This window comes from Triticum aestivum, chromosome 2D (genome assembly GCF_018294505.1).
Source record: "Triticum aestivum cultivar Chinese Spring chromosome 2D, IWGSC CS RefSeq v2.1, whole genome shotgun sequence".
Taxonomy (NCBI): Eukaryota; Viridiplantae; Streptophyta; class Magnoliopsida; order Poales; family Poaceae; genus Triticum; species Triticum aestivum.
The window spans coordinates 397692926-397717675 of NC_057799.1; positions in this window are offsets into that span (position 1 = coordinate 397692926).

Consider the following 24750-nt stretch of genomic DNA (forward strand, 5'->3'; position numbering starts at 1 on the left):
CCGCGCGCCCCCAGGAAAGCGATCTGCCGCCGGATCCGGAGCATGACTCCAGACTCCCGCAACACGAGTTCGACTCCGAGTTTTGCGCCACCGAGAAGTACCAAAAGCTGAGTTGTGTGCACGGGCACACTTTTGCTTGACGTGTATGCACAGAGGGATTTGACATTGGCAGGCGGTTTCTCAGTTGCCCCTTAGAGGTTAGTGCTAATTAAGTTCATCATTTTACTTCAGTTAATGCCACCGCTCATCCAGAATACTATTTAACATTGGCAGGGATATGAGGCTTGTGCCTTTGTTAACTGGCTGGATGAAGAATGGCATGCCAGGGCTCGGAGTGTTATCACCAAGCTCACAGAAGATAACGTAAAGCTGAAGAAGAAACTGGCTGATCTGGAATGAACAATCAGTACGATGAAGCAAGAAATAATCAATCACAGGGAACAAATGAAAGCAAGAGACAAGAAGGAACTAGCATGTGTAGTTGTGGTTGTTGCATTAGCCATGTTCTATGTGCTGTTTGCAATGATGATTAGGGGTTTTGTTTTGATAGTATTGCTAAAGCACATCTAGATGTGCTCTAAGTAATGCACATCTAGGTCCTATGCCATTGATGTTACGCGAAGATTCATGCAGATATTTTTCTTCGTCTTTTTTCTTTTCCTTTCTAGTTTGATTATTACTGGCTTTATCAATAAGAAGAGCTCAATGTATTGCTTGCCAACTGTCCTACTCCGTTCGTACCGGTACCGTTGCATAATTCCAAAACTCGTTCCTTGTTTTTGTCCTGAAAAAGGAAACCAGCCAAATATCCAATAGGATTCCTGTGCAACCCCGGGAATTTGGAGCGACTGGGTACAAATAATTGCGGTTGATTATATCAGTGGTTAGATAATAGGTCAACCCCCGCTTCAATTGGCAGTTCCTCTTCTCTGCATACTCCGCTTAAGTGTCCACCATCTTCATCGCCCCCGGTAGGCCGCGCTACACACTGGCACACACTCTGCAGCCATGTCAAGCGATAGCGAGGACGACTGTTCGGCCAGCAGTCTGGCGCCCGATGATAGGTCAACATCGGAATCATCCCGCTCGTCTTCCATGAGTCCGGCGTCGAGCCCAGACCTCGATTATATCCGGTTTGTGGAAGGGACTCCACCTCCGGAGTCGTCAGATGACAACCAGACGGACGGGGAGCCGTCGGGGGACGAAGAAGAGGACGACGATGATGAGGAGGAGGAATGATCGAACGAGGAGGAGGAGGACGACGACAGGAATGACGATGACGACGGCGGCGGCGATGAAAAGCCAACGGTCAGCGGCAAGAAGCATCCTCGCCAAGACGATGTCGCGGGGCCATCCAACAACAACAACAACAAGAAGAAGGACTAAATTAAGTAGACTGTATATATCTCTGTTTATCCTGTCAAACTCATCGCAGACGGTTAGTAATATGTATTCGACAGAGATCTACATTATCGCCCACAGGTTGGTTTGTTGAGCTGTGTGCCCCGACGAGCACACAATTCACAAAAAAGACCGTATGGGCCGTGTATAATGATCACACACAATTCTGATTATCGACCTATTTGCCGGGTATCACACACATCTTGTTACGCCGAATTGTTTGTGTTCACCTCAATCATCGCAAACGGTTCATCGGAGTGAACTGTATGCCGTATATCGCACACACCATGATCTGGCTGCCCGTTTCTGTTGTTCTGTCTCATCGCAAACAGTTCGTACAGATCAACTGTATGCCCCTCATCACACACACAACTAAAATCTGAACCGTGTTTGATGTATCATCCATCACAAATGTTTTGCACCTTTTTTGACGGGTTTTTTACATCACCGTTTGCGATTAATGCATCGCACATAGTTTCATCAAAGGGTCTCTGATCGTAGTGTCGCGTTAGCAGCATCCTGCAGTAGTGGATGCCCGTAATCCCTTTCTTGTCCCTCTCCTCGGGAAGCGGGTCAAGATAGCAGGAGGGCAAAAGGAGTGCCTAGGCGAGGTACGAGCAGCAGAAGACACCAAGAGAACGTCCCGGTGGCCGCCCAGAAGAGGGCTGGAGATGACGGTGCCGGGGAAGGAGCCAAAAGATGAGGCAGCGGGCCGGCAATACGAGATGAAGGCGTCGATGCCATCGTACTCCGACTTGACGGCCCGCCACCCGCCTTCTTCGTCTTCTCCGGCCTTCCAGCGCCAGCCGCCAGAAGCGACGGCCTCGAGAAGTTCAAGGATCTGGCTTGAGGAGCTGCCACCAAGAACTAGCGCCCGGCAAATCGCTCTGCTGGGAAAAGGCCAGGTGCAGATGGTGCTGCTGCCAGCGTCGCCTAGGGACGGGGCGTCCGACATCTAGTCGGACCCGTCCCCGTCATCCTCCCCACCGGCCTCCTCCTAGTCACTGTCGCTCGAGGAGGAGCTTTCATCATCGGTCGAGCTCTCCGCGCAACACCCTAACCTGATTCCCGAGCGCCCGAAGACCTTGACGGAGAGCAAGTCGGCCTCCACTATTTTAAAGTGGAGAACGTGCCCCTTAATCAGGCAGTGGGCGCGTGCGAAGGTTTTCCAACCCCAACGAAGAAGCATTACATGAGGGACGGGGAACCTTGTGTTCGCCCACATGTCGCCATTGCAACATCCCTTCATGTGAAGCCTCAACCTCGACGACTGGTCGACCTCCAGCACCCTCGCGAACACCTCGGAAAGACGAAGGCGGCTACGCAGCAGCTCACGCAACTGCAGAATGAACTCCAGCACCGTGTCTCCGACATGGCCGCTTGACGAAGCGGGAGGAGACGGCGGCGCCGTAGGTGCCCCACCTCCACGTCCTCTTCCACCTCGACCACCTCGCCGAGCGCGGCCCCGTCCAGCACCTCCGCCTTGGTCACTTGGCTCCTCCTTGACCGTCGCGGCCTCTTGCAAGAAGAGGATCTAGTCGGCTCCGCAGAAGGACGGCCGCGACCGCGGCCCCTCGGCATGATGGTGGATGCAGGACGGAGAAGAAAAGAACATGCAAGGAGATGCACATCCCTCCTCTCGACTCCCATTTTTATAGTCAAGCAGGAATAGCGGGGGGCTGGCTCCATACCCCCTTTGAAGGGCCCTTTTGAGTCCGGCTCATTAAAGCCATGGGTAACGAGCGAGGCCATCTACCGCCCTCCCCGCGCCAATCAAAGGCGCGTGGGTATCGGCCATGGAGCGCCTTCCCATAACCTGCGCGTCCGCCACCTACCCCACGCCATGCATGCAGCGTACATGGCGAAAAAGGCGGGCGTGGTGGAAAAACATGGAACGGCGGTTCCGAGATTGGAAAAGGCGCGGAGGGTAAATGAGCAGCGCCCCTTACGGTTTCCTCTTTTTTATGGGGAAGACGCGGGCCGCCTCTTTACTATTCACCACGAGATGACGCGAGCATGCTGCAACCGTCCTACGCACGACCCCTACCTCACACACTCAATGCAGATCATGGGGAAGCGCAAATGGCGAAGGAATTACTGCGGTTAAAAATTCTGCCACACGTGCCCGCGCACCATTCTGGGCCTGGCCCAACGCTTCGCGCTTATGTGTGGCCCAGGCCCGGGGGCTCCTGTCGGTGTACAAAAGTAGGGGCCTTTCTGTACCCCTTTACTTGTGCACGGGCAGTCATAGCCACACCTACGGCCATGCTTGGCGGGGCAGAGGAAGGGAAGGAACAAGACCGCCAAGGCAGTACTCAAGCCACAACCATGAAGAGCAAAGGGGCAAGGTGAATTTCCCCCAGCAAGATCCTTGCTGGGGCGGCCTATACAGCCCCGACAAGAGCCTTGCCGGGGCGACTTGCCCAACACCAGCAAGGCCGCCACCCTTGGTCCTGAGAGTTCTAACACCATCGACAACATCAGGACCAAGGCTCAGGGGCGCCTGCGTGGTGGCATGCAGATCTTTGTGGAAGACCAAGGGCCTGCAAATCTAGATGAGAACGAGAAGACAAAGACCCTTGGCAAGATCCTTGCTGGGGACGACCAAAGACCTTGCCGGGACGGCCACTAGACCCCGGCAAGACCCTTGCCGGGGGCATCTGCGGGGCCATAACCAGGCCCGCACCAACCAAGGTTTCGCTACCCCGCGGCCGCCCCGACGCGGCAACCAGCCCGCTAACTAGGCGAGCACCTGCGTGGCAGCATGTAGCTTCTAGGCCGACCAATCAAGCACCTGCGTGGTGACATGTAGATCTTCGTGAAGACCCTGTCACCGCACCAGCACAGGAGCCAGCCAGCCAGCGTGCCACTACATGCCTCATCAGCTTGGATGCGTGTCGGGGCCAGACTAGGCGGCGACGGACGGGACGGGCTTTGTTCCCGTCCCGGATAAATCAAGAGGGCACGTAGGTGGTGCATTGAATGCGTTTGTCCTACGGTGCCAAACGATAAACTTGTACACTGTAGATACTTTCCACCTCCTGTGTGCCACTGTTGCGACCCCTTTGACATATAAAAGGAGGCCCGAGGCGTACTGAGGAAGGATTCAGATTTTTGGACTGGGCATGCACCGCAGCTAGTTCAACAGCTCAAGAACACCAAATATACACAAAAGCAGGACTAGGGTATTGCGCATCGTTTGCAGCCCGATCCTGGGTAAAAATCCCCTCATGCTGATATTTTAGACCTACTTTTTGCGCAGCCCCGCGCCCCGCCAACCGTAGTAGGGATTCCCTCTGATCCCATAGGTGTCGTTTCCCCAACAGTTAGTATAACAAAGCAAATCACTACTATAAGTGTTGTTGCAAACCCATTCATATTTTATTTTTGCATTATATATACTGTATTCCAACTTCACTATGGCTCATACCCCCGGATAAAGTCCATAGATTCATCCAAATAAGCACACAATGCAAAGAAAACAGAATCTGTCAAAAACAGAACAGTCTGTAGTAATCAGGGAACTTCGTATACTTCTGTAACTCCCAAAATTCTGAGAAATTAGGACAACGTGGGAAATTTGTATATCAATCTTGTGTAAAACATTTAGAGCAAAATCACGTTTCTGTGATTTATGAAAAATATTTTACTGAGCGCATAAGTTTCTGTTTTTCAGCAAGATCAAATCAACTATCACTCAACATGATCCCAAAGGCTTTGCTTGGCGCAAACACTAATTAAAACATAAAAATACATCTAATCAGAGGCATCTTTATAAATTTATTGCAAAACAGCAAGAAAACCAAAAAGCAAAAAGATAAAGATTGGGTTGCCTACCAACAAGCGCTATTGTTTTACGCCCCTAGCTAGGCATAAAGCAAAGATTCAAGTGTTGTCATCTTTAGTTTCCAACTCCTCAATCAAACACTTAGAATTATTCAAAGATTTAGCATACAAATTTTTGATAATGATATTCCTAGGAACAAGTCTGAAGAATTCATTCTTGCAAGTAGGCTCTTTTATCACTTCAACAAAATCGGGGTGAATACTAATCATCTTAAGATCTTCTTCATTATTGTTAGAAGTTGCACCCTTGTTCTTAGTGATTTGAGTAATCTTACTAATTTTAACGGGAGTTTCTTCAATATTTTTAGAAGAAGCAAAGGCCGAGCTCTACTAAAAATTTCTTCCAACTTATCAATCCGAGAGGGACTTTCTTCAATCCTTTCGTGAATTACGATTCCCTTTTCTTTTAGCAACTTAAAAAGCTCTCCCGCTTTTGACCCAATTTTACTAGCAAGAATATGCATCTTTTTATCCAAGTTCTCAAGATGTTCTTCAGTAGGCATTTTCTTTTTGATAGCATCTAGCCTTTCCATAAGATGTTCAAGAGTTAAAGTTGTTTCATTAATCATAAGAGGTGGTGATCCCACTAAATTTCTGATAGCATTAAAAGCACCTAGGGAGGGACACATCAAGATATTCCCACCGGTAATCATATCAAGGATGAATCTATACCAAGTAGTGATGCCCACATTAAAACAGCGAAGAAGAACAACGGTAGATTGCTTACGGATAGATCTATTATGAGCACTGCAAATTCTATACCAAGCATCTTTTAAATTCTTCCCTCCCCTTTGTTTGAAATTAAGAACCTCGTTCTCGGGGGTGCATGCAATAGAGGAAGAACTAAACATAACGACAAAAGTAATGGGCAAATTTACACACAAAAACAGATCTGACGAGAAAACGGCAAATGAAAAAGAGGGCGAATAAAATGGCAAATTTTGTGAAGTGGGGGAGATGAAAACGAGAGGCAAATGGAAAATAGTGTAAATTGCAAGGAGATGAGGTTTGTGATTAGGAACCTGATAGATGTTGATGATGTCTCCTCAGCAACGGCGCCAGAAATTCCTTTTGATATTGCTTAAACTACGTCGGTATTTCCCCAAAGAGGAAGGGATGATGCAGCACAACTTCGGTAGGTATTTCCCTCAGTTATCAAACAAAGGTTATCGAACCAATAGGAGAACCAAGAAACACTATGTAAATGGTACCTGCACACAAAGAACAAATACTTGCAACCCGACGTGTTAAAGGGGTTGTCAATCCCTTTCGGGTAACGGTGCTAGAATTTGTCACGTTGACTGGATAAAAATTGTGATAGATGGATAGATGCAAATAACAGAAAATAAAATTCAACAAGGTATTTTTGGGTTATTTATAATATATATCTGAAAATAAAATATGCAAATAAATAAAAAAGGCAAATAGCAATATAGATCTGCAAATATATGATGATAAAATAGACCCCGGGGCCGTAGATTTCACTAGTGGCTTCTCTCGAGAAAATAGCATACGATGGGTAAACAAATTACTGTTGGGCAATTGATAGAACTTCAAATAATTATGACGATATCCAGGCAATGATCATTATATAGGCATCACGTCCAAGATTAGTAGACCGACTCCTGCCTGCATCTACTACTATTACTCCACACATCGACCGCTATCCGGCATGCATCTACTGTATTAAGTTCATGAAGAAACGGAGTAATGCAATAAGAATGATGACATGATGTAGACAAGATCTATCATGTAGGGATAGACCCCATCTTGTTATCCTTAATGGCAATGATCAATATGTGCCTTGTTGCCCCTTCTGTCACTGGGGAAGAACACCACACAACCAAACCCATCACAAAGCACCTCTTCCCATGGCAAGAAAAATCGATCTAGTCAGCCTAACTAAACCAAAGATTTGAAGAAGAAATACAAGCCTATAAGTAATCATGCATATAAGAGATCAAAAGAAGACTCAGCTTTCATGGATATAAAATAGATCTGATCATAAACTCAAAGTTCATCTGATCCCAACAAACACACCGCAAAAAAAGTTACATCAAATAGATCTCCAAGAGACCATTATATTGAGAATCAAAAGAGAGAGAGGAAGCCATCTAGCTACTAACTACGGACCTATAGGTCTACAATGAGCTACTCACGCATCATCGGAGAGGCACCAACGAGGATGATGAACTCCTCTATGATGGTGTCTAGATTGGATCTGGTGGTTCTAGAACTTGCGGCGGCTGGAATTGTGTTTCTCGACTCCGCTAGGGTTTTTGGATTTTCGGGGTATTTATAGAGTAAAGAGGTGGTGCGAGAGGCGGTCGAGGTGAGCCAACCCACCTGGGTGCGCCTGGGACCCCAGGCGCAGCCTGGTGGGTTGCGCTCCCCTCGGAGCCCCTCTCTGGTACTTCTTTGGCCCAACAGGTGTCTTCTGGTCCAGAAAAATCTCCAAAACGTTTCGCTGCGTTTGGACACCATTTGGTATTGATTTTCTATGAAGTAAAAAACAAACGAAAAATAGCAATTGGCACTGGGCACTATGTCAATAGGTTAGTCCCAAAAAATGATATAAAGTTGCTATAAAATGATTGTAAAACATCCAAGAATGATAATATAATAGCATGGAACAATAAAAAATTATAGATACGTTGGAGACATATCAATCACCAACGATGATTGAAACCTAAGATGAAAGAAGTGGTAAGAACTGAAATATTAAAGCTTCTGGAAGCAGGTATAATCTATCCCATAGCTGATAGTAGATGGGAAATTCCTGTTCATTGTGTCCCTAAGAAGGGAGGTATTACTGTTGTTCCTAATGATAAAAATGAACTTATCAGAATTGTTATTGGCTACAGAATGGTAATTGATTTTTAGAAAATTAAATAAAGCAACTAGAAAAGATCATTACCCTTTGCCTTTCATTGATCAAATGCTAGAAAGATTATCTAAGCATACACACTTTTGTTTCCTTGATGAATATTTTGGTTTTTCTCAAATACCAGTTTCACAACCTGATCAAGAGAAAACCACATTTACTTGCCATTTTGGAACCTACGCTAATAGAAGTATGCCATTTGGTTTATGTAATGCACTTGCTACCTTTCAAAGATGTATGACTGCTATATTCTCTGATTTTTGTGAAAAGATTGTTGAGGTTTCATGGATGATTTTTCTGTTTACGGAACTTCTTTTGATGATTGCTTAAGCAACCTTGATCGAGTTTGCAGAGATGTGAACAAACTAATCTTGTCTGGAATTGGGAGAAGTGCCACTTTATGGTTAATGAAGGCATTGTCTTGGGGCATAAAATTTCTGAATGAGGTATTGAAGTGGATAAAACTAAAATTGATGCAATTAAGAAAGTGCCATGTCCTAAAGATATTAAAGGTATTCATAGTTTCCTTGGTCATGTTGGTTTCTATAGGAGGTTTATTAAAGACTTCTCTAAAATTTCTAGGCCTCTTACTAATCTTTTACAAAAGGATGTTCCATTTGTTTTCGATGATGATTGTGTAGAAGCCTTTGAAACACTTAAGAAAGCCTTAACTTCTGCACCTATCACTGGTACGCGTCGGTCCTAAACAACCGGATTTTAAAACCGTCGCCAAGTGAGTGTGGGAAATAGGGGGGTCCTTCCCACATGACCCAGAAACCGTCGGGGATATGCCCTCCTGGCACACATGTTCGGCAAAATGAGGTCGTGTGCGACAGGCGAGCGCTCAAATACGGAAGTACGTACAGTAGAGCTAAAAAATACAATTATACGGTGAAATTGTTTCCGGCCGCAAGTACATCCCACACAGTCAGTCCCCGATAAACGTTTCCGTTCGTATGCACATCCCACACAGTCGCTCCAAAAAAATCATTTCTGTTCACAGGTACATCACACACAATTTTTCCCGTTAAATCGTTTGTGTTATTGAATGTATCACACACGGTCCGTAGAAGAAACTGTGTGGCAAAGGGTGTCCATCACACACAGATTTTATGTGGTAAACGTTTGCGCAAGGTGGCCTAATGCAAACAGTTTTCAAGAGAAAGTCGTGTGTGATTGTTCATTGATCCAACACGGTTTATTCCTAGAAACTGTGTGTGTTGCCTGAGGTCAGCGCCCACTGTATTTTTTTCAACAACTGTTTGCAATAGCAAAACCCAATTAGCAGGCAAATTCGCCATTAGCAGGATAATTATCTGATTATTCATAATCCATTTATTAATCTAATTGACATTTCATATTAAGCACACAATATATTTCATTTCCATATTAAGGAAGCAAAATTTCATAATTGAAATACATCAGAGTACAACATGATATAGCTTCAGCACTCAGCTACCCCATTACACAATTGCTCCAGCAGCAAGTTCCACATGCAACATGTAGAACCTTTAGAAATTAGCATCGTAGACGGTATATAGACAGATGCATCTCATCTGGAAAACTGCTGAAGCGGAAGGCGAATATTGAGCCTTCATTCATGTTGAAGGTCTTTGTAACTTTAGGCCAGTGCATGTGGATTATTGACCGTCCGTCCTTCGTCCTCTTCAGGAACACTTCAATATTGAACCATGGGTGTTGTATGAAAACCTTCCTCGCCTCCTGACCATAGAGGTGGTTTGAGAGGTAATCATCAGTGAAATGCTTTGGAAAGGCCTGAAAACAAGGATGTGCATAAATATCTTCTCTATATTGAAAATGGGGCAAAGGAATAAAAAAAGGCAAGGTATAATTGTTAGTACCATCTTGTAGTGAACTGATGTCTTCTTCATTGTGCAGACAAACATCTTGTTATTTTTTGTCGCTAATTTCTTTATCCTAACAATCTTTCTGAGTTTCTTGATTTGATTGATATTCATGGACAACTCATTTCCCCATATGCAAAAAGGGTCGAACAGTGGTTCAAAACCTCTGACAGCAGGACCTACATGTGCAAGACCAAATTGTTAAAAACCTAAATATTAGAATGGTTCCTACAATTGCATAATAATGTGCTATTAGACAACGGACCATGCACGTGCTGACCTCGATTGTAAACCTTAGTGCTTCCCATTGTTTCCCTGCAACACATATAAGGTAGTTAGTCATCAGGTTAAGTAAGGGTTCGCATGCTATCAGTAAAATATGTTGATGAAAAATAAGCACATTGCAGATTCATCAGATTAATTCAAGCCACACGGAAAACCCATTTACCCAAACCAAGCATGATTAAGAACTAGGAAATATAGCACTTGTATATGTTTCTCATGTATTAAGTGCAGCCAAATTCGATTTATTCCTCACATGCACAACAATACAAAATTCTACCCACGACAATTGAACATTGCATTGCAGAATTGAACCAAGCAGTTAACTAAACACCACAACAAATGAACCAAACATTAACTGAGCGCCACATTGCACAATATAACATACTCCTATAGAAGATCATACAGTTAACCAAACAGTTAACTACAGCCAATTGTAGCAATTGTATTTGTTTCTCTGTATTTACTACAGCAAATTCAATTTATTCCTCACATGGTATACAATAACAGAATGAACCCACAATTTTGTGAAGATAAATTCTATTTATTTCTCACATGGAAGACAATACAAAATTGCAGCCTGAAGAATTGAACATCACATTTGTAGAATTGAACCAAACAATTAACTGAAGACGACAACTAATTAACAAAATACTTAATAAGTGAGCACCAGACTGCACGACATATAGAACATATACACTAGAGCAACAGAGTGCATGATAAAATTAGATAGCACAATTCACTAGAATTTGTGAAGGAAAGGCAGGAGCAGCAAACGCAACGGGCAAACCGAGCATGCTTAACCGGCATAGCTAGCAATTGGCAAGGTGCTCCTCCAAGATCTGTGGGTCGGCACGAATGCCAGCCATCGCGACCTCATCCACGCGTGCGGCCATGATTTGCTTCTCCGCTGCCAAATGCTCCTTGAGGTCCTGGCTATACCGCGTGCACGATGGCTTAGGCTGGTGGTTATTTGGTGGAGGGGTTGGTGATTTGGGTGGAAGGTGTCGCGCTCGCGCCGGCGGTCGGGGCATGTGGGATGTGGAAGGAGGAGGAGGATGGGGATCGGGTGTGGATTACCTGTCTAGATAGAGGAGGCCGAACAGCGTGAAGGAGGGTCACCGACAAGGAGGCGGCGCTGCAAGCAAGGAGTAAAGGTTTCAACTGGGAAAGGAAGGCGGAAAGAGGGGAAATGTGGCTTTTGGTAAGGGGGAGGGGCAGGGAGGTAGATATTTCCGCGGAAGCCGAAAATTTGGAATCGCTTCGGCGAAAAAACTGGCGCGCAAAGTGTCATCAGACACGGTCCCTTATTCAGAACTGTGTACGATATATGGACATCACAAACGATTCAGATAGCTTAACCCGTGTGTGATGAGTTTGAACGTCAAAAGTTTTGGTTCGAATTTCCATGGTTACAGTGGTCATCCACGTCATTGCATAATTTGGGTACACAAAGGAGACTACAGCACACCCACACTTCTTAATCGAGCAAGTTCAGCAATTAAACAGAGCTAGCTGACCTAAACATTACTCTAAAAAATTAAAGACCGACGTTCATAATTAAACAAAACAAAGAGTACTACTACGGCTGGTGCTCGTCGATCTCCGCCGCCACCTCCATGTCCAGCTCGCACCCGATGGTCTCCTGGGGAAGGGGCTCCATGGCATCCATCACACCATACTCGTCAAGCATTTCGCCATCCGCGTCCGCCATCTCTTTGGAAAAGGCCGCCACGAGCTGGGCGTGGGCGGACGCGATCTGGGCTTGGACGGGCTCTGTCGTCGCAAGGTATGCGGCGGAGGAACGGACAGCTGCTCGAACGCTCTCGGCGATTGCCAGCTCTTCGGCCATGGGTTGCCGACCATTGTCGGAGAAGCTTTGTTCGATTTGTGTAGTGACCGCCAGGAGCTGGGCGTGGGCGCTTCGACATGGTCGTGGGCGGCCTCCATCAGGGATACGGCCGCCGCTGCGGAACGGACAGCTGATGTGCCACTCTTGCCAGTTGCTATCCCCGGGGCAGATGTTGCTGCGCCACCTGAGAAGCAACAGTGGGCGTTTGGGCTGCCTTTGCCGCCCGGTCACAGATTGCAGCCGCGCTCATGCACCTTGTTAGCACGCGCATGGCGGCTGCGGCCGCGCTCTCGCTGGAGTGGGCCACCGAAGTTGCCCTCAAGACGCGGGTCCACGTGCCCATATTTCGTCGGCGATGATTGAACAGTGAAATGATATTTGGGGAGCGAGCTCGTGTGCTTGAGACGCCGGCTGTGGACTGTAGCCGACGCACCTTCCCGCGACACTGACGGTGCTCCAGGATATTTTGTGTTGCATCTCACACGGTTGCTGATAATAAACTATGTGCGATCTACTTGATTTTTGATCTTGATTTGAATTACATAATGGGGTCACAGCGGCAATGGACGGTGTTTGAATTGCTAGACCTTTTATCTGGAGTGAACATGCAACTATATAGGTGTCGTAAAACAATTGGAATTATTCAGGGTTCCTTTGAACATTTTATACATTAAATTGGTTTTCTAGCCATTTCACGTGAACAATTCAAATTTGAACTACATGCACATGCTCCAGTGCATAATTGGTCGAAAAATCAAATATGTCTCCCTGGGTGCATGCTTAGGTCCCATGCAAGAAATGGGAATGAATTTCAAACACCAGGGCACCGTTGATTGCCGGCAAAACATTGAGATGCCTGGTTTTTAAATTCTAGTAAATCAAAAACTCGTCTGAAATTCATGAAACTTGGCATGCTATCATGGAGTGGCATCAACATGTCGTGGTAAAATTTTTGTCCCATTTGGGGCAGGTTTGGGTATATGCTTCTCACAAACCGGAGCTTCTCACAATAAGCATGATGGTTTTCGGTAGGGAACGTCCCACCTTTGGGACGAAACGATATCCATTGCCTCTTATTGCTTTCAAATTTTTTCTCGTGTCAACATAGAACAACAGGAGTGTTGTGTGATTTTTTGTGATTTTTCAGGGTTCGTTTGGACATTTTTATGCATTAACTGAGTTTTCAATGCATTTATGTGCATAATTCAAATTTGAACTACATGCACATGCTCCAGTGCTTAGAAATTAGTCGAAAAATCAAATATGTGTCCTTGGGTGCATGCTTAGGTCCCATGCAAGAAATGGGAATGAATTTCAAACACCAGGGCACCGTTGATTGCCGGCAAAACATTGAGATGCCTGGTTTTTAAAATTCTAGTAAATGAAAAACTCGTTTGAAATTCATGAAACTTGGCATCCTATCATTGAGCGCCATCAACATGCCATGGTAAAAAATTTGTCCCATTTGGGGCAGGTTTGGGTATATGCGTCTCACAAACCAGAGCTTCTCACAACAAGCATGATGGTTTTCGGTAGGGAACGTCCCACCATTGGGGACAAAACGATATCCATTGCCTCTTATTGCTTTCAAAAATTTTCTCGTGTCAACATAGAACAACGGGAGTGTTGTGTGAATTTTTGTGATTTTTCGTGGTTCGTTTGGACATGTTTATGCATTAACTAAGTTTTTAATGCATTTATGTGCATAATTCAATTTTGAACTACATGCACATGCTCCATTGCATATAAATTGGTCAAAAAAAACAAATCTGTGTCCTCGGCTGCATGCTTAGGTCCCGTGCAAGAAATGGGAATGAACTTCAAACACCAGGGCACCGTTGATTGCCGGCAAAACATTGAGATGCCTAATTTTTAAATTATAGTAAATCCAAAACTCGTCTGAAATTCATGAAACTTGGCGTGCTATCATGGAGCGGCATGAACATGCCGTGGTACAAATTTTGTCCCATTTGGGGCAGGTTTGGGTATATGCTTCTCACAAACTTGAGCTTCTCATAACAAGCATGATAGTTTTCGGTAGGGAACGTCCCACCATTGGGGACGAAACGATATCCATTGCCTCTTATTGCTTTCAAAAAAATTACTCGTGTCAACATAGAACAACAGGAGTGTTGTGTGAGTTTTTGTGATTTTTCGAGGTTCGTTTGGACATTTTTATGCATTAACTGAGTTTTCAATGCATTTATGTGCATAATTCAAATTTGAACTACATGCACATGCTCCAGTGCATAATTGGTCGAAAAATCAAATATGTCTCCTTGGGTGCATGCTTAGGTCCCATGAAAGAAATGGGAATGAATTTCAAACACCAGGGCACCGTTGATTGCCGGCCAAAAATTGAGATGCCTGGTTTTTAAATTATAGTAAATCCAAAACTCGTCTGAAATTCATGAAACTTGGCATGCTATCATGGAGAGGCATTAACATGCCGTGGTACAAATTTTGTCCCATTTGGGGCAGGTTTGGGTTTATGCTTCTCACAAACCGGAGCTTCTCACAACTAGCATGATGGTTTTCGGTAGGGAACGTCCTACCTTTGGGGACGAAACGATATACATTGCCTCTTATTTCTTTCAATTTTTTTTTCTCGTGTCAACATAGAACAACACGAGTGTTTTGTGATTTTTTGTGATTTTTTGGGTTCGTTTGGACATTTTTATGCATTAACTGAGTTTTCAATGCATTTATGTGCATAATTCAAATTTGAACTACATGCACATGCTCCAGTGCACATAAATTGGTTGAAAAATCAAATCTATGTCCTTGGGTGCATGCTTAGGTCCCATGCAAGAAATGGGAATGAATTTCATATACCAGGGCACCGTTGATTGCCGGCAAAACATTGAGATGCCTGGTTTTTAAATTCTAGTAAATCGAAAATTATGTTAACCATTCACGTGACGCCACGTGTCTTGGTTTTAATGGCTGTAGGAGGTGGCGTGCGGACAACTGCTTGACCTTGACTGAACGGGAGGCGTGCGAGCGCCGTCCGGTGCGCAGGCTGACCGAGAGGCGTGCAAGGTGTCCTCGAGTGCGCAGGCTCACCTGGAAGCGTGCGAGCTGTATGCTGGGCAGGGTCTCTAGGAAGTGAGCCATTTGACTTCCATGGCCGCCCGCCTTGCTCGCTGTCGGTGTCAAAACCGGCGGATCTCGGGTAGGGGGTCCCGAACTGTGCGTCTAGGATCGATGGTAACAGGAGACGGGGGATACGATGTTTACCCAGGTTCGGGCCCTCTCTATGGAGGTAATACCCTACTTCCTGCTTGATTGATCTTAATGAATATGAGTATTACAAGAGTTGATCTACCATGAGATCGTAATGGCTAAACCGTAGAAGCCTAGCCTGTATGACTATGGTAATGTGTATATCTATCCGGAATACGCTTTCGCGTTTATATAGACACCAGAGAGATCTAGGGTTACATGGAGTCAGTTACATAAGAAGGAATCTACATAGTCGGTTGCCAAGCTTGCCTTCCACGCCAAGTAGAGTCCAATCCGGACACGGGTATAGTCTACGGCCTTCATATCTTCACAGCCCATCAGTCCGGCCTAATGGATAATAGGCCGGACGCACGAGGACCCCTTAGTCCAGGACTCCCTCAATAGCCCCCGAACCAGGCTTCAACGGCGAGGTGTTCGACGCACAGATTGTCTTCGGCGTTGCAAGGTGGGTTCCTTCTCCAAGTAATATATTCAGCCGTTGATCCAATATCGCTCCCCTCGGCTTCTGTGCGCTAATAACTTCGTCTTCCACGTGTCGAGCGAATGCAGAAAGTCAGGGTATTTTTTGTGAATAACACCCCCTCCACGCAAGGCAGAGCGCCTATTTAAAGATATTGGATCTTAGATCCAGGCGACACTACGCAGAGAAAATCCCCGGAGACTACCAGGAGAAACCATTCCAACATGGCTAGCATTCCCAGCTCCTCCTCCCGTTCCAGCCCAAAGAGAAGCGAGTGGGAGAAGTGCTCTGTGTCGTATAGTCAACTAGCAAAGTTGCAAACGTAGGGATTTCTTCCTCCCGCGGATCTGGTCCCTGTTCGAGCAGGGCCGTCCTCCTTCAATGGCGTGACTCAGGTGGAGGACTTCCCCAATCCATCCGGGGGGAGCGAGTGTGCTTCGTCCCCTATCTGCTAAGAGGCGTCGGATATCCAGTCCATCCGTTCCTCCGAGGGCTTCTGGAATATTATGGCCTCCAGTTGCACAACTTCACTCCTGCCTCTATCCTGCACATCGCAGGTTACGTCGCTTTATGCGAGTTATTTCTGGGTGTTGAGGCCCATTTTGAACTATGGAGAAAATTGTTCTGTCTTGTCCCACGCAACCATGAGGGGTCAATATTTGAAGTGGGCGGAGCCGAAGTGTGGCGCATCACCGATACCGGATACCTGTCCGACACACCAAGGAGGGCATCAAAGGAATGGCCTTTCGAATGGTTCTACATCGAGGACGTTGCACTTCCCGACCCAGTTCGAAAGGGTCTCCCTGAATTTGCAAGCGTTCCGCTAAAGAAACGCCATAGTTGGCGTCCCCGGAGCCTTGAAGAGGATGACAGTGCGGACGTTCGTCAGCTCCTGAGCAAGATAAAGACGCTCGCCCAGTCCGGATTAACAATGGTGGAGGTAATGGCGGTCTCCATAGTGCGAGGGGTTCAGCCGCTTCAATATAGAGGGCTCCCAATGTGGCATTACAACGGGGAGGACGACGCCTCCCGCTGTGGTCGGAAAGGTCCGGACACCCCCGCCGCTCTAGCCAAGATACTGGCCGAGCTGTTCAAAGGGGAGGAAGAGGGATTTCTTCCCATCAATCATAGAGATGGATATTCTATGTACGATCCTCCCAGTCGGGTAAGCCCCAATCCTTCTGCTGTACTCATTCTGCTTCCCGGATTACCTTTGATAAATTTCTAATCCGCTTATGACAGCATTGGCAAAAAATCACCGAGGGGTTTTACAGCCCCGCCCCACAGCCTGAGAATCACAACCGGGAGCTGGATCCTGGGTTCGAAGAAGACCCGGATATATTCATGGTACTCGCGGAAGGGGTGTTTTATCAGGCGAGCTACAATGGCACGGAAGTGGCCATTATCGCCGATTACCCTGGTCTTCTTCCTGCTTCCCACATAAGTTATCAAGAAAAAGTTTTGCTCGAAAGAGCTTCCTCGCACTGCATCGTGCTCCACAGGGGAGGCCTTCGGCGCGTCATGCTACTCCGGGGGCGGCTCCAGCGCCAAGCAAGGCCTCTAAAAGGAAGGTCGGTGAAGACACGACCAGTCCCTCGTCAAAGAGGTAGAGATTTGAAGGTATACTTTAGTAGTCACATCCAACTGCAACTTATACATTTGTCTGGCACCAATAAAAAGGTTCACCGGACTATGTCCGAGGGTCCGGCCGGCCGTACTCCCAGCGCCCAGGATTTAGACCCCGTCGGCGAGACGGGAGCTGATATGGGAACAATGCCGGACTGTCTTTCGGCCGAGGGTTCAGAGATTATGTCCGTTACCAACTCGGAAGTGGAGAGCGCCATGAATCATCGGCGCTGCAGAGCTATTTTATGAGACCCTGAGTTCTCGGAAGAGGCATTCAATGCCTTCAGTTCGGCAGATGCATACATCTGAGCTGCTCGAAACGGGCTTAGTAGAGCCACAAAGCAGGATTTAACATATGTGCGGGTAAGTTTTCTTTGTCCGAATAGGATAGCCAAATGCCAGTAGCCCCCGGGACTGAAAGCATTTGGTACAACTGATTTAAGGACCGTTGTATGACCAGGTTCTTACGGCGAAGAACAACCTGCTAACCCAAGAGCTGGAACAATGTCGGGCGCAGCTAAATGATGCTACCGCCGAACTGGAAAAGTCTAAAAAGGCGTCGCCTGGTAATATTCCCCTCCATCGAGAAAATATAATCATATGCCATTAATGCTAACAGTCCTGCCTATATCATGATATGATTGTCAGAGGAACTCAAAGAGTCGCTTGAAGTCGCGCAAGCGAATGAACAAGAAGCCAAGAGGCTACATGCTGCGGGCGAACGTGTGCTGAAGCAGGCCATTGTTGAGAAAAACCAGCTCCAGGATTGCAAAACCCAGCCAGGCGGAGAGCTGAAGGATGTGCGGGCCCAGCTAGCCGATTCCGTGAAGGAGAACAAGAAGCTGCAGGGCGGCATATTCAGTATGTGTCCGAACTATTGTTAAAGTAGTTCAGAGATGGATGGAACTGATATAATTATAATTGCAGGTATATTGACGGGCCGTCCCGAAGAGGAGGTGTCCGGATCATCGAGTGATCTGCTGCAAAGGCTGTCGCAAGTGCACGAACAGGCGCGGCTGGCGTTGCGGAGTATTGCCAAGGCCCTGTGGCCATCCGCCTCCCCTCCAGGAAGTATGGAGGAGCTTGTAGAGCTGTTCAAAGGAGCACGGCGGCGTATCCGACTATGGAAGATATCGGCCTGTCGAGAGGGTGCGCGAGAGGCTTGGGCCATGGTTAAAACTCGGTATTCCAAGCTTGATCCTAATCACATGGCTCGGGTCGGGCCGCTAGGGTCGAATGGGGAAGAAATTCCCGTTAGTTTAGTGTATGACCAAGTAGAGGTGGCCGCCAAATATTCCCAACAGGATTGTAAGTTAGACCGCCTGTTGGACGGTATAGAGAAGGAAGTGTATGAGTCCAAGTGACTATGTACTTTCCTTACCCTATGTAATTCTAGATGAATTGTATGGCATTTGTCATGGCAGACCTTTTCGCTTCAACCTCCATACTCGATGGTGCGGAGTGTTTCCGAATACCCTCGCGGCCGAATAGACCGGGGTATGCCTGGAAAACTAGGCATAAGGGTCATAGTTGCTTGAACAGACAAGTTGTATTCTGCTAATTATGTTATATTACATTGAAATAGTAAGAAACATCTTCCAGAGAGAATAGTTCCGTTAAGGGTTCCTTTCCCTGGGTGTGCATGCATTAGGATACATGTCCGAATTGTGATGTGAAGATCACGGCGTGTACAACTTCTGGGGGTTCGTAATGGAGTGAGTACAGAAAACATCTTTAATTCACCGACCGAATATTCCCTTAAGAACGCTAGCTTTCGGCTTCACCCAGTGTGAGGTACACATCCGGATGACCCGGCAGTAACAATCGCAGAGGTGCTCCCTTTATGTCCTAGCCGAACTAACGGGAACGTAGGGCATAAGCACAGGAGCCAGGCAACCGAGCTTGGCAAAAACTTAAGTCAGATCGATGCATATAATGGCGAAGAAAAGGTACATGTGGTAAAACTCATATGTGAAGAGCTTGATCCTCAGTGAATAATGAAAAGCTTGTGTACAAGAAGGCCCCAGGCATAATGGGCGTACATATGTAAAGAGATGTACGTCGCAGTGTTCGGTCAAGCCGTATGAGAGCTTTAAAGCGAAAAAAGGTGTAAAAGAGAGAAAAATAATGGAAACAAGGGGAGAAGGAGACTAACAAAGAATTCGGCGCTAGGCATAGAACCTTCGGAGTCTGGCCGCGTTCCAGGGGTTCGGCTCTAGGCGATTGTCTGATGCATCACGAAGACGGTACGCTCCTCCGGTAAGAACTTCGTCAATTATGAAGGGACCCTCCCATTTGGGCTTGAGTTTGTCCTTTTTCTTCTCCGGCAAGCGTAGAATGAGTTCGCCAACAGTGTAAGTTTTGGCCCGTACTTCTCTGCTTTGATATCTTCGAGCCTGCTGTTGATAAAATGTTGAACGGGCTTTGGCGACGTCGCGCTCCTCCTCCAGAGCATCTAGGTTGTCCTGACGATCCAACTCGGCCTCTTTCTCTTCGTACATACGCACTCGAGGTGAGTCATGTATAATATCGCAGGGCAATACAACCTCTGCCCCATACACCATGAAGAAAGGTGTGTATCCGGTAGCACGGTTGGGCGTGGTCCGTAGTCCCCAGAGTACAGAGTCGAGCTCCTCAACCCAGTGCTTGTCTGATTCTTTCAAACACCGCACTAGCCTGGGTTTGATGCCGCTCATAATAAGACCATTGGCTCATTCGACTTGACCGTTTGTTTGCGGGTGGTAGACAAAGGCGTAATTGAGCTTAATGCCCAGATTAGCACACCATGTTTTTACCTCATCGGCTGTGAAATTGGAACCGTTGTCGGCGATGATGCTGTGCGGGACACCATAACGGTGCACCACATCGGATATAAATGCAATCACCGATCCGGACTCGACCGTTTTAACTGGTCTAGCCTCTATCCACTTGGTGAATTTATCCACCATGACCAGCAGAATTTTTTCTTATGGCTTCCCCCTTTAAGGGGTCCAACCATGTCCAAGCCCCAGACCGCAAAGGGCCATGTAATGGGGATTGTTCGTAGGGCGGTTGGGGGCATATGGCTTTGGTTGGCGAAGAGTTGGCATCCCACGCAGCGCTGGACGAGGTCCTGCGCGTCTGCTCGGGCCATAGGCCAATAAAATCTTGTCTAGAAGGCCTTTCTGACAAGTGCCCTGGCTGTGGCGTTGTGCCCACCGAGACCGGCGTGAATTTCTGCCAAGAGTTGCCGCCCCTCCTCCTCGGAGATACACCTTTGAAGGACTCCGGTAGTGCTTTTCCTGTAGAGCTCTCCTTCGTGAACTTTATAGGCCTTCGAACGCCGGGCAATGCGGCGAGCCTCGTTCTGGTCTTCTGGGAGCTCCTTCCTATTAAGGTAGGCCAAGAATGGTTCGGTCCACGGGGCAATGACTGCCATAATGAGGAGGGCCAATGGTGTTATTTCGGTGGCTGAGCCTCCGATGATATCGGCGTGTTCGCTATCTATGTTTGTGTTCGGAAAGGGACTGTGTTGCTGTCTCCCCCTTGCCACACCACAGATGGCTTAAAGAGCCTTTTGAGGAAGATGTTAGGTGGGACGGGGTCGCGCTTAGCGCCGATGCGAGCCAGGACGTCTGCCGCCTGATTACTTTCGCGGGCGACGTGATGAAATTCGAGCCCCTCGAACCGAGCCGACATTTTTAAGACAGCGTTGCGATAAGCTGCCATCTTTGGATCTTTGGCATCAAAGTCTCCATTAATTTGGGATATTGCAAGGTTTGAGTCCCCGCGCACCTCCAGGCGTTGTATGCCTATTGATACGGCCATCCGAAGGCCATGTAGCAGGGCCTCGTATTCGGCTGCGTTGTTGGAGTCTGTGAATAATATTTGGAGAACGTACTGGACGATATCTCCCGTGGGGGACGTTAATACGACGCCCGCTCCTAGCCCCGCCAACATTTTGGAGCCATCAAAATGCATAACCCAGTTGGAATACGCGCCGTACTCTTTAGGGAGTTCAGCCTCTGTCCATTCGGCGACGAAGTCAGCCAGTACTTGGGATTTGATGGCTCGACGTGGTTTGTACGTGATGTCGAATGGAAGGAGCTCAATGTCCCATTTGGCAATCCGGCCCGTGGCATCCCGGTTGATTATTATATCATTGAGGGGCACTTCAGAAGCCACCGTGATTGAACACTCCTGAAAGTAGTGTTGCAACTTTTGAGATGCCATGAAGACTGCATATGCTATCTTTTGATAGTGAGGGTACCGGGATTTGCATGGTGTGAGGATGGTGGATACGTAGTATACCGGCTTTTGGAGCGGAAATTTGTGTTCGTCCTGTTCTCGCTCGACGACGAGTACGGCGCTCACCGCCTGGTGTGTTGCCGATATATATAGGAGCATTGGTTCGCCGACATTTGGCGCGGCCAGGATTGGGTTGCTTGCCAGAAGGGCTTTTATTTCTTCCAGTCCGGCTGTCGTTGCGTTTGTCCACTCGAAGTTATCGGTGCGCCGTAGAAGGCGATAAAGGGGCAGCGCCTTTTCCCCCAACCTGGAGATAAAGCGGCTTAAAGCTGCCACGCACCCAGCAAGTTTTTGGACCTGTTGAAGTTCAGTTGGCGTAGCCAATTGTGACAGAGCTCGGATTTTGGCTGGATTTGCTTCAATTCCTCTATTGGAAACGATGAAGCCCAGTAGTTTTCCGGTGGGGGCGCCGAAGATGCACTTTTCCGGGTTAAGTTTGATGTCATATGTACGGAGGTTGTCGAATGTGAGACGCAAATCGTCTATTAGTGTTTCGACGTGTCTAGTTTTGATGACGACGTCGTCCACATAGGCCTCCACTGTCTTGCTGATCTGTTTCTCGAGGCATGTTTGGATCATGCGCTGGTAGGTGGCGCCGACGTTCTTGAGCCCGAAATGCATGGTGTTGAAGCAAAACGGCCCTTATGGTGTAATGAATGCTGTTGCGGCTTGATCGGACTCCTTCATTTTGATTTGATGGTATCCGGAATATGCATCAAGGAAGCACAGCGAGTCATGTCCTGCAGTAGCGTCAATGATTTGATCAGTGCGAGGAAGGGGGAAGGGATCCTTAGGGCAAGCCTTGTTAAGGTCTTTGAAATCGACGCATAGGCACCAGGATTTATCCTTCTTTGGTACCATTACCAAGTTTTCCAGCCAGTCCGGATGTTTAATATCTCTGATGAATCCGGCCTCGATGAGTTTGGCTAGCTCTTCCCCCATAGCTTGTCATTTGGGTTCGGAAAAGCGCCGCAGTGTTTGTTTCACCGGCTTATATCCCTTCAGTATGTTGAGGCTGTGTTCGGCCAACTCGCGTGGGATTCCTGGCATATCTGAGGGGTGCCAGGCGAATATATCCCAGTTTTCGCGCAATAAGTCTCGTAGTGCGGCGTCGACTGTAGGGCTGAGTTGCACTCCGATAGATGCTGTCTTCTTCGGGTCTGTTGGATGGACCTGAAATTTGACTATTTCTTCTGCTGGCTTGAAGGAAGTGGACTTGGGTCGTTTGTCCAGGATCACATCGTCCCTATCCACAGTGGCGCGTAGTGCGGTTAATTCCTCGGCCGCAAGGGCCTGAGATAATGCCTCGAGGGCCAGGGATGCGGTTTTGTTCTCGGCGCGGAGTGCTATATCCGGATCGCTGACGAGGGTGATTATTCCGTTAGGCCCGGGCATTTTTAGCTTCATATACCCATAGTGAGGTACAGCTTGAAAGCGCATGAAGGCTTCTCGCCCCAACAGGGCGTGATATCCACTGTTGAAAGGGGCCACCTGGAAAGTTATTTCTTCGGACCGATAATTGTCCGGCGTGCCGAATACCACATCAAGTGTAATTTTTCCCGCACACCGCTTCCCGACTGGGAATGATGCCTCAAAAGGTTGTGCTGCTTTTCTCGATGCGGCTCCTGTCTATTTCCATCTTGTGGAGCGTGTCCTCGTAAATGAGGTTTAGTCCGCTGCCACCGTCCATGAGGACTTTTGTAAGTCAAAAACTGTCCACGATGGGACTGAGGACTAATGCAGCTGGCACTTGGACTGTTCTGTATTTGGGTTCGTCACTGGCGTTAAAGGTTATGGCTGTGTCATTCCAGGGGTCAATTGCGGCGACCTGACAGACTTCAGCGATATCACGCAGTGCCCTTTTACGCTTATTGTTTGAAGCGAATGTCTCGAAGACCGTCAATACTCTTGTGTCGTTGTTTTATGGAGGGTGCTGTTCTGGGGTGTCCTTGATAAGGATGTCCTCGCCGCTCTTGGCTACCTGCCGAAGTATCCAACATGCTCTAAGGTTGTGGGTTGCCACGGTATCTGGCATCGTGTGTATTTTGCATGGGCCATTGAGCCATCCCTCCAGAACGGTGCCGTGCAGCATGATGGGTTTATGTTTTTTGACTATTGGGCTGGGCGTGCCACAGGGGTGCATCCTCTTTGCCTGTAGGGGGAGTTGAGTTGGGACCGACGGTTCCCAGCAAGCTGCCTGAGTTTTCCAGGCGCTTTCCATCGCGCTGTACTTTTGTACGATAGTTGCTAAGTCAGCGAACTTTAGTATGAGGCGGCGATTGATGGCGTTGAGGATACCTTCGTCCGCGCAGTTGTTGCAGAATGCTGCTATCACGTCTTCGTCGCGGCAGTCTTTTACCTTATCTTTGACAAGGAGGAATCTGGCCCAGAAGTGGTGGACCGTTTCCTGTGACTGTTGTTTGATGCTCATGAGAGCGTCTATGTCCCAGTGGGTGGGTGGAAGTAAATCTGAACCCTGACTCGATTTTGGATCCGGAGTTTGGAGATCTACCGGGCCTGACAGTTCGGGCTCCGGGATATCGACTGATATTTTAGGCTCGTCGTCCGACTCTATGTTCGGAGGACAAGACATGCATTTCTGGCGAAGAATATCCGGCCCTTCCAGATCGGAGATCGGAACATAGTTCGTGTTCAATATAGCAGAGGAGTTGTCCTGCTCCTCGACTACCGCTATCTGGTGGGTGATCGGCGGAGCTTTAATTTCTCTCTGGTCGGGTTTAAGCCCAATCCGATCGTAGTCTGTGGCGACCCCCAAGGCGGCCATGCGATCCAGGAGTTCGTTCAACAACGATAACTCTGTCGGATCCATCCGGGCGGAGTTTTCGGGATTAACGCGGAGGCGATTTTTGATGACTTGAGAGGTCATCGTCGGCTTAAGGGCCGAACTGGCGGTCATGACGAAGCCGCCCAGCCGGAGGGTTTGGCCTGGGGCCAGGGCTCCTCCGGAGATGATATTATCCTTGACAACAAGGTGAGCCAT